The following is a 16,102-nucleotide window of genomic DNA, read 5'->3' on the forward strand; positions in this document are numbered from 1 at the left end:
ATGTAGTGCAGTGTTCATCCTTCTCTTATTTTATCCTTAGGGTGTACATTGTTTATTTAGTTGTGCTGACACAACCTGTCGTAAAAATTCAAAGCACAATCTGTCGGACAGGAAGCACTTGGTTCCCTTTCTTAATTAAAACCAGAGGAAGAACTTTTTAGTCCCTTACACAAATACAGGACTTTCCTCTAGCCAGTTCATATTCCCAAATCAATTGGTTTGAAAAATGAGCAGATTTTGCTGTTTGGTCTCAGGAACAGCAGGGGATTTGGAGGACTAACCAAGCTGCATGCTGTGTCAACACCAAACATTCTCTGCTGCCAGTGTAATCCCATTCACCATGGGAAAACAGCATGGCACTTCACCACAATAGAATGAGAGTGGGACATGGCCAAAAAGGATCTTAAATGAAATCATGTGTTGAAGGTTCCCTTTGTAACTTGATTTAAAATGGACTGATTTTAGTTTAAATTAAAAAGTACAAATGAACTTTGGCACAGAAATTATAATGTACAGCATGAAAAAAGTAGACGTGCTGAGTTCTGGTTAAGTTTACATTTAATAGTAGTTTACCTCCTTTTATGGTTTTTCAATGTAAATTATAAGTTGGCACCCATTATTATTAAAAACTATTACCTATTTATTAAAAGTATTACCTATAGATACTGAAAAACTGGAAAACTGTAAATTACCTGGCAGTGGTAATTCATATTTTTACTTTAAAAATCATAGATGCAGTATATTACAGTAAATATACATAGGCCTAATACAATGTTAAATTATTTAAAAATGTAAAAAAAAAAATTATATTTTTGAAAGATGTTATGCTCACTAAGGCTGCATTTAATTGATCAAAATACATTAAAAATGGTAACATTGAGAAATATTATTACAATTTCAAATAAAATTTCTATTTTAATATATTTAATATGTAATTTATCTCTGTGAGGCAAAGCTAAATTTTCATAACTTCAGTCTTTAGTGTCACATGATCCTTGAAATCATTCTAATATGCTCATTTGGTGTTCAGATAACATTTCTTATTATTACTGATATTGAAAAATTATGCTATTTTTTGTGGAAACAGTGACATTTTTTAGGATTCATTGAAACTTCACAAGAACAGAATTTATTTGATTTATTATTTAATAATGTAAAAGCCTAATTTGCTAAATAAAAGTATTTATTTCTTTAAAAAAACAACAACTTACAAATCTCAAAACTGAAATAATTATCTATCTACTGTATATATATATATCTATCTGTTCACCTCAAAATATCCCAAAAATGACAAAAACACCAGACTGCAATCCCCTCTCCACCCACATCCTCCTCTCAAGACACCTAATCAGTGGATTTCACATGTATGAATATGAGATTTTGATACATGCATATAAATCTGCAGCATCTGTCAGACAGAGATTTGGAAGAGAAGCTGGATGCTATAATTGATCTAGACTGAGATTTGACATAGCTGGAGGCTTGAATGGTAATGCTGCACTGCGTCGATTTCACGGGCACGACCGGAGGAGCAAAGAGAGCAGAAGTCATGCTGGGATATAAGCACATCAAGCCTTAGAACAGAATAATTTGCCTCATCAGGCAGAAGCTCAACAGTGGGATCTCCTCGTAAACGGACACATTTTGTTTAACACCTACACCTCTGTATGGTTTGCTAAATCTCTGGCTGTGTCTGAAAGCATTGTTAGTAGTGCTGTCAAAAGATTATTCGCAATTAATTGCATCCAAAATAAAAGTTTTTGTATACATAATATATGTGTGTATACTGTGTATATTTATTATATATATATATATATATATATATATATATATATATATATATATATATATATATATAAATAGAAACACATGCATGTATATAAGAAAAATGTGTTATGTTTATATATTAAATATGTTTCTGTATAAAATAAAACATAAGAATATAAATATATATATGTATATACAATTTTCAAAATATATACTGTATGTGTGTCACACTGGATTGTTTTTGTTGTGTTTTTATCTCTCATGTGCTCTGTGACCTAGTTTTCCCTCATGTTTGATTGTGTCATTAGTTCAGATGTGTTTTTTCTATTATCCTTGATTACCAATGCACTTAAGTCCCTGTCTGTTCAGTAAGTGTTTTGCAGCATGTCTGCCAGTCTCCATCGGTGTCATGACTGGAGGATCCCTTGTCTCCGCCTCCAGCCTCTGAGTCCCGGACTTCGCCTTGGCCCTTTGATCCAGTGGATCCACCATGGCTCCAAGCTCCCTCCTCTCTGCTGTGGCCCATCAGCCCACCAGCCCTGCCAGGCTCCATCGTACCTCCGGTTGCTCCTCGTCCCACCATCCCTCTGGCTCTGTCAGGCTTCTCCCTCCCTCTGGCTCCACCGCCGGAGTTCACCTTCAAGATCCCCGCCTCAGCCTTGGTCGCCGGAGCCATCTTCTCCACCTTGGCCCTCTGGATCCTCCCCATTGCCTTGCTCTTCGGCTCTTCATCTCTGCCTCGGGCTTCACCACCACCTGCTCCGTGCTGTCGGTCAGCCCCCTGGAGCTGTCAGCCCTTCCTCCACCATGGCTCCTTCCTTCGTCGGCTCCACCGTGGGCCACCATCATGGCTGTGGCTTGTGTCCCGCCTGGCTCCTCCAAGTACCTCCTGTTTCCTCCCTCTGTCTGATCTACCCTGGCTCCTCCTGCTCCCTCCTGGTTTCTCCCTGGCTCCTCCCTCCATCGTCTCCACCCTGGACTCTGGTGGTCGTCCTCCTGCTGGGTCCTCCCAAACCTCCTCCAGTATTTGTCTGCCTGCCTTCCTGCTAGCCCTTTGCCATTCCCTGTCACCATCCCATATCCACGTCTTTGTCCTCCTCCTAAGACCCCCTCCGTCCCTCCCTTTATTGTTCCTGAGGCGCGAGATCACGCCTTTGGGGAGGGGGGCAATCTGTCACACCTCTGGACTGTTTTTGTTGTGTTTTCATCCCTCATGTGCTCCGTGACCTAGTTTTCCCTCATGTTTGATTATGTCATTTAGTTCAGGTGTGTCTTGTCTATTATCCTCTACCAATGTACTTAAGTCCCTGTCTGTTCAGTTAGTGTTTGTCCGGTCTACTATGTCCCTACTTGTGTCTCCTGCCTGTTCTGTCCTGGATTTACCCTTGTGTGGATTTACTAAAGACTATTTGCATTCATCTTCATCTTCTTCGTGCGTTTATCTCATCGTAGTTGTGACAATGTGTCCATTGTACAGAATAACAGTTTTTGTTTACATATTATATGTATGTGTACTGTGTATATTTATTATGGATATATAAATACACATTTATATATCTATAATAAATATACAGTCGTGGCCAAAAGTTTTGAGGATTACATAAATATTAGTTTTCAAAAAGTTTGCTGCTAAACTGCTTTTAGATCTTTGTTTCAGTTGTTTCTGTGATGTACTGAAATAATATTACAAGCACTTCATACGCTTTTATTGACAATTACATGACATTTATGCAAAGAGTCAGTATTTGCAGTGTTGGCCCTTCTTTTTCAGGACCTCTGCAATTCGACTGGGCATGCTCTCAATCAACTTCTGGGCCAAATCCTGACTGATAGCAACCCATTCTTTCATAATAACTTCTTGGAGTTTGTCAGAATTAGTGGGTTTTTATTTGTCCACCCGCTTCTTGAGGATTGACCACAAGTTCTCAATGGGATTAAGATCTGGGGAGTTTCCAGGCCATGGACCCAAAATTTCACCATTCTGGTCCCCGAGCCACTTAGTTATCACTTTTGCCTTATGGCACGGTGCTCCATCGTGCTGGAAAATGCATTGTTCTTCACCAAACTGTTGTTGTGTTGTTGGAAGAAGTTGCTGTTGGAGGGTGTTTTGGTACCATTCTTTATTCATGGCTGTGTTTTTGGGCAGAATTGTGAGTGAGCCCACTCCCTTGGATGAGAAGCAACCCCACACATGAATGGTGTCAGGATGCTTTACTGTTGGCATGACACAGGACTGATGGTAGCGCTCACCTTTTCTTCTCCGGACAAGCCTTTTTCCAGATGCCCCAAACAATCGGAAAGGGGTTTCATCGGAGAATATGACTTTGCAGCAACTTTTCCAATTTCCAATATTTATGTAATTCTCAAAACTTTTGGCCACGACTGTACACAGTACGCATACATATATTATGTAAACAAAAACTTTTATTCTGGATCCAATTAATCCAGATTAATCATTTGACAACACTAATTATAAGCATTTATATCTTTATATCTGGTGTTTCAAAATTATAAAGACATTAATTAAACTTAATTAAACTAAAGTTTTGCTTAATTTTACAGAAAAGGACATTCTTAGCAGTTCAAAGCAAAGCCTTTGATACATGGTGATGAATTAAGGGCAAAATGGGATTCACTGGGGTCCTTTAGACATCAATAAGGCTTTTATTTTTCCTATAATCAGTTCATAAAATGTTTCTGCTTTGCAATTTCCCAAAACCCCATTATCCTCAGGAAGTAAAGAACAAGACATCCTAGGGTAGATATCCTGCTTTTTACAGGATCTCAGGAGGAGACTATCCGGGAGGGGTAGGTGGCAAAACTACCAGACATTTTTCCACAGTAAGGTCTCGTAAAAATCTCTCAGCGCTTTTAGAAACATTCCTCCCCCTGGTCATGGGAGCACAAGTGCCGAGACGTCATGAGGGATCACGCTCAACACAAACACAAATACTCTCAGAAAATCGGATGTAGTCTTCAGATCCAAATGCAAATACCAGACATAAACATTCTAAGAGGCTTTAAGATTCTCAAAATTTGTTCAGTCTTATTCGTCTGGATAAACACTGCAAAAACAGTCCATAGCCTTAAAGGCCCCAGGCGGAATAAATGGAAATTTCAGAAATAAATACAGTGTATGTGTATCAGAGGAATACGAAAGGGTCATTCCGGTCATTTCTGCTCTGGGATGTGAAACCTGAGGTTAACTGGTCACTACGCAACGCTCTCTAGAAGAACAAGCGCTTCAGCTCAACAGCTGTGGGAACGGCAGTGTGAAAGATTACATCACGATGATTTATGGCACATGAGGAGGAGTCAGAGAAACTATGGAACATGAGATCATTTGGAGGGCATCCAAGAAGAGGTCTCTATAGGAACACAAGTCAATTGGTTTCCACCACAGAAGATGATGGAACAGCAGTGGGACAACAAATGAATGTGCTGAGAAAGTTAAGAGAACATCTCAGGCATACACATACTGTATCACAACACACATGCTACAAATCTGTGCTTTTTTAAGGAAATGGCATATGTAAATGGGAAATAAGGAAGAAGTAAATCATTGTCTGGAAGGGTCTTTGGACCATTGTCAAATTAATGGAACTTTATATGGATAAAAAGGGTCAAAAGAGCTGGAATTCCAGAGATGTTTCTTGAAACCAACAGCATACATAGTCAATTAATTCACAATCTTATTTTTGTCTGTATTTTAATATGCTAAACAACACATGGATTTCCTTTTAAGCTGATTTCTACTGTAGCATAACTCTAGGTGGTTCACTGCTGCAGTTGTTCATTAGATGAAAGGTAAAACATGCCGTTTACAACTGATCTTGTAGGCCGATGCTTGTTCCATATGTCTTCAATTGCCTCTGAAAGCCTCCAGCCAATTCTCGAAATTCAGTTTCTGCTCTCCAAAACAAGCATAAACAGGGCCACACAGATTATCTGACTCATTTTGACTCAGTTCAGATCTCTTTTTGGACTGCATTCTGCTGACTGACACTTCTCATGGAGCTCAATGATTTGCTTGGTGGGAAGAAGGCAGAAAAGAACAATAAATCTTTCTAGCCTATTCACCAAATTTCACATAATTATGCACGTTTTATAAAACCTATGATTAATGCAAATCTCAGACCTTTGGGATTTGGAAGAAAGTCAATGACACAAGGAAAATGAACTGTATCAAAAGTGGTGCACACAACTCATGCTATACAGAATACTTCAAATCAAAAATATTCAAATGAAAAACTTGCCTTCTGATGTAGCTCTCAAATATGGCCTGCCAGACACATCGCAGCAGGATAGTCTTTAAAATGAGGTTGAGCAGGCATAAAAGATAGCAGTTTTAAATGCTTCCGATCACATTTCATAAGGTATTTTAAAAGACACTGAATCTATTCAAACTTCAAAGGCCAGGTATGTTATTCAGGCACAATATTTAAGAGCTCATGGGACTAAACTTAAAAGGGTCTTTATCATTCTATCAACCTCAAACTGTAAAAGTGAGCTTTGATCAGTGTGGTGTGACAAAGATATGAGTGAATAATGAGATATGAGTGAACCATTTCATGCATGCTCAGTGTCATAGTGTCTATCACCCACTGAAATCAATCAGTCAATCAATAAATGAACAAATTAATAGTTTAAATGAATTTTTGATTGCTGTGTTTCATCATTAAAGTTCCAAGGAAGTGCTTTGAAACACACAACGCGTTATTCTGTGTTGACGTCATTTCAACTGAAACTGAAAGACAGGGTGGGACATATCAAGTAGCCCTGCCCCCTTTTTGAAATAGCCAATAACGTTTCAATAATGTAATCTGCTACGTGCTGTTGTGTAAAGCATATTTACACTGTCTGAATCATTCCCTATCCCCTATATAGTCAACTACGTGCCATTCACCATACAGAAAATACTAATTCTGTAAACAAGTTACTGATTTCTTCTGCAGCTTCAGCATCTATTTATAGTGTAGAGGGCAGGATGCTTCGGATTCTAGAGAGCATTTGATTGGGCAAAAAGTTTGATAAGAAGCTGAAGTGCAGGGTGATGTCATCAAAATCCTTGATCTATATTGGCGGAAGTGAGAGACTGTAAGTTTTGAATGCTTATATCTTGTAAACACAAATTTTATTGTTATTGTTTTGGAGCAATCTAGCTTATAGATAATCTTTAGGCTAACATATTCATACTAAAAGCCAAAAAACTTCATGGGGACTTTAAGATCATACAAGGTTATTATAAGGTGCTAATATGGAACACTATGGAAAGAAATGAAGTAAGAGAATAAAAAGTTTTTACACTGCACATTCTATGGGTCACACTTTATTTTCTTGCCATTAACAAACCATTAACTATGACTTGATTCTCAAACTCCTAATTTGCTGCTTATTAATAAGCCTAGTTTTTAAGGAAGTTGTTAAATTTAGGCATTGGGTAAGATTAGGGATGTAGAATATGGTCATGCAGAATATGTAACCTCTAAAAAACAGCTATAATAGGCATGCTAATAAGCAACTCGTTAATAGTGACAACTGGTCCATATGCTAAAGTGTTCCCATTCTAAGAATTTAATAAAAATGTTTTGGCATGCATAGAAAAAAAAAGTCAATAACTGAGTGGAAAAATTATGCTTTTCAGTTTACTAAACAAGTTGACATTTCTTCAAGACTAATGATGGATGATGCACATTTTTTCCACAAACAATTAAGCATTTAGCATACAGCAAACAGAAATCATTAACTTTCCCAATTATTAATTAAATCTCTGTTTATTTCCTGTTCATTTTTCTACATGTTAGACAAACAATGAAGCCAGTGAGTTCCATTTCTATTGTTCTATGTTAATGGAGTTTTATTGGACTATTTTAGGTCTGTGTACTGCTGAGGGCGCATCTCATATTCTACTCTACGACATGTTGGCAGGCAAAGAAGCGCAGCACTGAAATATTCTTTTTTTTGCTTGATTTATACCATCTCAGATGCCATGGTCTCTCAGGACCCAGGAAAAACATTACAACTTGCCAATCATAAGATTATCCTGAAAGAGCAAACAGCTGGAGACTTGCCTCAACTGCTGGGTCTGATGTTTTCAGTCTTACTGTCTCAAGCAGGTGGTTGTAATTAAATCAGCATAATGTGGCCACTAGCTGGCAAAAGAACATGTGACTAATTATTGGGACACAAGCCCAGGTTTATCATTTCCTGAAGCTCTCCTTCTTTGACCTGCACAAGGATTTAAGCTGCCAATCATAGACCAAAAATGCAACACCAAATCAGAATAAGCACCTTGTAACCTTCAGTCTCGAGCGATCCTGCTCTCTCCATCAACAAAACCACAAGCTGGCACATTCAATTTATGTTAAAATAATCAGTAACATGCAAATGATGCTCACACAAAGCATTTACTACCTTTGAAGGGTGCTCAGTCTTTTCCTCCGGCAGTTTCAAAATATGAGCAGAGATTAGAAAAGGAAGAGATTAGACTTCATGGTCTATTTCATCCATTCTCCAGCATAATCAGTGGGGAATGATATCACTGCCCTAAATATTTCCTCAGCAGCTTGAATGGAGAAGTGTGTAGTTTCCTCATTAATGACCACACAATGTGACAATACACCAACTTCCTGTGATCACGTTATCTCATGATTAAAGAAGGCGGTTTTCTTCATGGCCCTGCACTGAACCAAAAAGCTGACTGACAATCGCTGTCTTGCAGAATGATGCCTGGGGCTTCGCAACACGGCCCTAAAAGCCACAAGATAACTTTAACTTTAGTGACCCAACAAATCTGTTGAAAGCCACATATGGGTAAAGAAGCCTGGCTGAAACATTTATAGCATCACATAAAAAAATCATGAGGAGTAAAACTAAAAAGTACAGAACATGTCAACTTAATCTGCTATTAAACACCAGGCATATAGTGTTATCTGATGTGGCAGACTTGTAAGAGGAAGTTGTCAAATACATTATGAGGAGACTGGGGAAATGTTCTGGAGAATCGGACATGAATTGTACCTGACGTGAACACTGACATACAAATGTTTTTGTCAGTTCAGTTGTGGTTTTGTCACTTTAATTGAAAGCACTGTGGTTCTTAGTCTAGCTGACAAAAATGGTTATTTACACACTACCAGACAAAAGTTTGGGCAGAACTGAGTTAATTTCTCAGAATCTGAATATCTTTTCATCTAATAAAAGATAAGCTTAAATATAGTTGTTTTTTTAAAAACAAATATAAATAATAAATATAATAGAAAACTGAAATTATACCTAAAGGAAATATTCTGGATGAGTTTGGTCAGATTGTGAAGGAAAAGCATTCAACAAGTCTCCAGCATACATATGAACCTCTTCAATACTGTTTAAGAATGCACTTCATGAAGTTAGTTAAGAGAAAGTCCAGAGTGTATGGAGCTGAAATACTGTTTAACATTGTTTGGTCATTAAATAATTCCCATACTTCACTTCTGTTTAAAGGTTTGCGTTTTAAAGTTGTTGTTTTTTTTTTTTTTTTTTAATGTTATTCAATAGGGATCTATCAGTTAAGACAATCATACTGTTACATAAGTTTTTTCTTTTTCAATCAAATGTTTAACTTTTTGAACGTTCTAGTCATCAAAGAATACTAACAAAACATGTATCACAGTTTCCAAAAAAATATTAAGCAGCACAACTGTTCTCAACTGTGATAATAATAAGAAATATCAGCATATTAGAATGATTTCTGAAGTATCATGTGACACTGAAGACTGGAGTAATGGCTGCTGAAATTTCGGCTTTGCAATCAAAGGAATAAATTACATTCCAAAATATGTTAAAATAGAAAACAGTTATATATTCACAATATTACTGGCAAAGAAACTGTCTTTTGTCTTTCTGTTTACTGTCTTCTGAACTGTAGTGTAGTTTTGACAATCAGTCTAAAATGTGGAGAATAGTCATAAGAAAGAATGACTTGGTGTGTCCAAACATTTGATTCATAACATGTATGTGTATAAAATGTACTTAGCATTCACATTGTGGGTCTGAATTACTCTTTTTTACTAAACTTGTATTGTTAACTGTTCTTTTTATGCCAGCCTAATGTGTTGTGAAATTACAGACAAAATGAATAAAAACATGAATAAATTCTAATGCAGAAACATCTCGGCTCTGCAGAAGCATATTAATATGATGCACTAATGCAAAATGCATAAAAGTGCATAATGGTGATAAAATCTAGGGGAAAACAATACATAACCCATTTATGTCCAAATTGTTCATACTGTAATTTTTTTTATTTTTGTTTTTTTTGTAAGGATTGTTTATGTAAGTTGATTGAAAAAAAAACTGCTCAATTTTAGTGCTTAGTGCTCAGAGTATCATGCAAGTTCTACTATTAAATCACCATCTCCAAATAGGGAAACACAGGGAAACACTGTACCCATAAGCTTCATTCAGCTTCGGCTACTGTATATAAAATACAGGTCATCAGCACAATGTCCAGAATTCAAGACGTGATCCTAAACAGAACTGCCTTTTTAATTAATATTGTATCAGAGAGCAAAGACCTTAAACACACAAAGCTAATGGACCTAAGCCAGCTGTGCTCAATTCACTCTGCTGTGAGTGTGTGTTTGTGTGAATGCATACTAATGTCCTTGTATTATGTGTGGGTGGCATTCAAATACAGAACAACATGTTTCTTGATCATCTCAAAAGAGCACAGAACAGTAGTGAACATCTTAACACCACTGAACACAGAAAGCGACTAAAACCTACCAAACGCTTTCCTCAAAGGAATGTCTGTCTGTAGAATAATGGCTTTTGAGTTTGGTATGTGCACTTGAATACACAGGAGCGACCGCAGGACTGTTACCAAAACCAAAAATCCAGAGGAGGGGTGAAACAGAAGTGGGGAGTACAGGGAAAAAATCTGGGGAATAAAATTCTACTGGAATGAGAAAGAAAAAAAAAGAGAAAGATCAGAAGTGCACAAATATGCCTGAGTCAGGAGTAGTAAAGAGTTTAACTGTGTCAAAGGGAGAAACAGGCCTTTACTATAATGTGAGTCTATGCAGAGAGAAACAACTGTCTGTATTCAGGCCGTACAAATGTCATAAAGAGAGCAACTCAGATCAACAGAGCTCTTTTATAAATATATATATATATATATATATATATATATATATATATATATATATATATTAGGGCTGTCAAATGATTAATCACGATTAATCACATCCAAAATAAAAGTTTTTTGTTTACATAATATATGTGTGTATACTGTGTATATTTATTATGTATATATAAATACACACACATGCATGTATATTTTTAAGAAGAATATGTTATGTTTATATATTAAATATATTTATATATAATATAAAATATAAGAATATAAATAAATAAATAAATAAATGTATATACATGTAAATATTTTCTAAATATATAATTTATGTGTGTGTATTTATATATACATAATAAATATACCCTGTACACATACATATATTATGTAAACAAAACTTTTATTTTGGATATGATTAATCGTGATTAATCATTTGACAGCCCTAATATATATATATATATATATATATATATATATATATATATATATATATATATATATATATATATATAAATAAAAATGTACATTTTATACCTGTGAATGTTATATTAATACTAGTAAACAAGACCAGGCTGGTTTTCAGTAGTCAGTACCAAATACAAGTAAAAACTAAAGATTATCTGTACCAATTGTGATATATATTCTATAGATAGTATGTACAATATATAGACCTAGGCACCAAAATGGCATCCCGTAATCCATCTTATTAAAGTTAAATTAACTGGCTTTTTACTGAATTACCAGCAGGCATTAACAGCAAGCAAGTGCAAGTTATTCTTTGCAAGTTTATAAAAGTCACTGTATTCCTCTCAAATAAAAAATCAAGCCCAGTACCAGTGTCTACTGCTTCAACTATTCATTAAATAGACTCTTCAAATGAAAGAGTCAACTTAATCATTTAATTTAATAGGCAGCTTAAGGAGACATTGATTCCAAACTTCTCTATTACTCTCATCCTGCTTAATGCAAGATTTCTATCTGCAACTAAATTGCAGATATTTAGGAAAATAACATTTTGAATGGACACACCAGCAAGGTTCCTTCCATAGAAAACCTACACTTCAAACTGGAGTGTGGAAAAATCAAGTTCGTAATATGTCTAGAATCTGCATTTCCTTGTGGGTAAAGATTAAATAATGAGACACTCAGCTATCTGTACATAGAGCACAGCTTGTTATATGCATACTTTCACCTCTTTATATCCCTGGCACACTAATATTGAAGGAAAGTGCCTGAATAATAGATAAGCATTATGCCTAACACAAACAAGCAGTCTGTTTCCTCTTGATAAAGAGGTCCTGTTATTTACCAGGGTCAGTGGACATCCCTGTCTTGAATGAACTTTGGAGCCCTCAGCTGCATCCTCTAAAGTTTCTCAAGGCCTTCTAGGACAAAGGCGTCTAGCGTAAAAAAAGATTATGCATTCACAATTGAAGTTCTACAGCGGCAGGTCATACTTGACAAGCCTCTTAATTTTTGAAGAATCTACGACCAAAGAACACATATTCTTCATGGTAATTAATCTACACAGCTCCTTTGCAAATTTCATATGTCTCAGAGGCAACGAGGCCCCGAAACCCATTACCGGGTGAAGCGCCCCATGTCACACGCATTAGATGAGAGTCCTCCAGCAAATGGGGAGAAAAGCAATTTTCTTTTCAAGGCAATAGATACTCTATCTCATTCCAGATCCTCTGCAGACTACAAACTGCCAGCTCGTGTAGCTCTGATTCCTGAAACTTGGATGAAAGTGATGACTTGACCTCCTTTTCTCCTAGGGCCTTCGCTCTGCTGTCAATAAGGACATTTCACTGCAGGCTGGATAAGAGCTCAGGGTGGAATGAATCACCTGCGCCGATTAGAGATCTGGGAACTGCAGTGGAGATCAAACCAGCCCTGACGACCAGTTCATTTGCCGCCATGTCAACTGATATTAATATTACAGCCTGGAGACGGGCCTCTTGCTTTCAACAGGGACTTCATGCCATGAGAAAAGATTCATTTCCAGTAGCTCAATGCTTTAATGACTGAACGATTCTGTGTCTGCTCGAGCAGAACAACATAGACTCCCTCTTCCATTACAAATCAGTCCACCGCTTCAGTTCTTAGGTTAGTTAGATACACCTCTTAATAATAAATCGGTTCATTTTCATGTCTGTAAAGAGAATTTTCGATGGATAATTACCAACCAATACAAACAATAGTGACCTTTAATCTAAAAAGTAGAAACTGATCCTAAATAAATAATTGTCATGATTCATTTCTTTATCCATGTGAAAAAAATGTAAATGTAACAAAGAGCATTAAAAAGGTGGGCTAATGAGGTCATATTGATCTGGCTTATTCCATAGGACAAAGCTTGTAGATTAGACCAAACACTATCATTTCTAGGCCTCTGATGTCTACATTTTACAATGTGAATCATACAAAAACGTACAATTTTTTAAAACAAAAGTAAGCATGAAGGTCCAACATAACCCCACCCTCAAACATAAGCAGATTGTATGAAAACATACAAATGAGATTTTTACAAACTAGCCCAATTCACCAAAACATTATACAGTTACAAACTGCCATGGGATTGTGTTGGTTCTTCTCGAAATACCTTGCAATAGCTCAAGAGGAATGTAAAGGTTAAGGCTTACCTCTGAGCCCGTGTTGAGCTGTGTGAGTGAAGTCTTTGAGTGCTTCTGACATCAGCATTTAGCTAAACTACAAAGCCACCAGAGGCCGGCATTAATGGATCCCTCAGAGCCAATATCTTCACGCACAAGTGCCTGACTAATTGAAAACTGGTCGGAGTCCGCTTTGGGGAACAAGTGAAGCAAACCTTTATGTCAGACTACAAAAATATGGTCCAGAAATAGGTGGACACATTCACCAAAACCCTCTTAATGCATATAGAGTTACAGCACGCATGAAGTTAGACAGTTGGAATGTAAGATTTAAGACATGTGTACTTGCAAATCTTTCAATAACCACTTGAGAATATATGGAATGGCTTTGTTTGAAATAATACCCTCTGTCTCAAAGAGAGACATCACAAATTACTCAGTTCCAAGAACAACAACATAACTGAAAGGTTTGAAAGTTCTTCTCAATAACACCTGATTAGATAAGATTTGATTGCATGGCATATCTAGTTACTATACCACCACATCTGATGTAGTTTGACAGGCTGTGAAGATCATGTAGGCTGGAAAAACAATCTTCTGAAGGCATAGTAGGCAAACAATTAACATTGCTGGTTAAGTGCATACAAAGATTAGAAGATTTCAGAAATATTGAACAGGATACATTAACCTAACCCGGCACTGTTTTTGTTGCTTCTGGAATATGGCCAAAGATAACTCATACATGGTTTTAGTTTTCAGGAAAAAAAAAAAACCATAATTCATGTCTAATGGAGCGCCATTGTTTCAAAGCCTGGAGAATTTCACTCTTTGTTAAAAGGAATGTCAGGGGTTAAATCATTATGTCTGAGTTGCTAAACTGATAGATAGATAGATAGATAGATAGATAGATAGATAGATAGATAGATAGATAGATAGATAGATAGATAGATAGATAGATAGATAGATAGATAGATTGATTTTATCTCTTTCACACACTGATGACCGGCGGTCTGATAAGATGCGGACTGATTGATTTAAACTGGCACTGGACTCACGCCCGTCGGCAGGGCTGCCTCCTCCATCTGCTGACCTGTGCGTCTGGGGGGATAAGCTACAGTTATGACGGGACCTCCTGGACAACACACTGCCTGCTGTCACACCCCGTGGGAAAACCGCCAGCTTGATGTCTCCTCATCCCACCCAGACTTTCCCCGAGCTTTACTCAACTAACGTTAATTAGATTTAACAGAAACCGCCGGATGGTGACACGCGCCGTCATCGGTGAAATACGAGCGAGTGTAACGTAAGGAAATTGTTTGTTTGGGAGTGAAAGAAGCGCAATGTTAGCTGAATACATAAACGACTGTTTTTGATTCCGAGCGTTTTCTGCCTTCAAGCTTCTCAAAACAGTTGTTAGGCTACAGTAAACTTAAATGTACGCGTAAAAAGCGAGTGAACCCTCGCACCATCTCACTGTAATGTATCAAAACAAAACACATATTGAATGTGTATCTGTTCTACCCTGCTTAAGAGATAACCATACATGACAGAGTTTCGAAATGAAACAAGTTGTTTTTCTAGCTGATTTGAATTAGATGAATAGATAAGAAAGCTTCGTATGACCTCGCTGACCAGCTATCACAAGTTTGCATTCACGTAAACACCAGCAGAGTTCAGTTTACCGAGAGTCTCACCTCAAAAGCCAAACAGCACGCGTTCGTCTCCGCTGTCCTGAGTTCAGAGATGAAACTAGGTAAAATATGTGTGATGGTCGTAGGTCTGTGTGAATGAATGCCGACTGAAAAACTGGCGGACCTGTAGATCTGCTCCGAATCCAGAAAAAAAAAAACACCGAGTTTCAAGCGTCAGCTAATAAATTCCAGAGACCCCCAAACTGCTGCCCTAATCTCGCGTCCCTCTCGCTGGTAGCGCAGACCAGACGCTTTCTACAGTTCAGTCTGGAGGGAGGGACACTCTGATACAACTTCAACGCCCTGTTTACTTCTTTCCCTCTATTCGCGTTCTGCTGCTGTTAATCAATAGATATGCTATTAGAAATGATATATTAGTGGTGTTGGTACATGCAGGGATTCTCTCTGACTCCTCCCTGAACGCCAATTTAGCGCTTTGCTCTTTCAACTCATGGGCGGAGATTTAATGGTCAAATTGTTTTCACTTCCCTGGCCCCCCTCAACACCACCACAGATGGCGAGTCAGATAAGAAAAGTATCACGATCCCTTTGTCTACATGCCCACAAAGGTCGTGACACTGACATTCCCTGTGGCATACATGATAGGCCTATATTCACATCTAGACCACAACCTCAGTCATAACTTAACCCTCTACAGCACAAATGCATTAAAGGCGCCATGTGTAAAAATCGAGGTAAAAATATCCAAAAAATGACCTACACGCATCAAAAGAATGAGAAGAAATAAGGGCGATGATGTCATTAAAAAAAATGTCAAGTTATAATGCTGCAGAGATATCAACCTTAATTAGCATTAGCATTACTAGCCACGGCCCGACAGGTGTCGTAATACCAGTTTCGGCCATGGGAGGCGGTATGCGGGCAACATAACCACCAGCCAACCTGCAATACACGAA

At 37.4% G+C, this 16,102-nt stretch overlaps 1 protein-coding gene across 1 annotated transcript in view; it reads right to left on the reverse strand.

Moving 5' to 3' along the window:
• Positions 1-15,600, reverse strand: part of LOC109083254 (tetraspanin-18-like) — a 39,435-nt gene extending 23,835 nt beyond the window's left edge. The window contains exon 1 of the mRNA XM_042743922.1: positions 15,189-15,600. The gene's annotated coding sequence lies outside the window, so the exon portion shown is untranslated. The remainder of the gene's footprint in view (positions 1-15,188) is intronic.
• Between the last annotated feature and the right edge of the window lie 502 nt (positions 15,601-16,102).

This window comes from Cyprinus carpio, chromosome B18 (assembly GCF_018340385.1).
Source record: "Cyprinus carpio isolate SPL01 chromosome B18, ASM1834038v1, whole genome shotgun sequence".
Classification (NCBI taxonomy): Eukaryota; Metazoa; Chordata; class Actinopteri; order Cypriniformes; family Cyprinidae; genus Cyprinus; species Cyprinus carpio.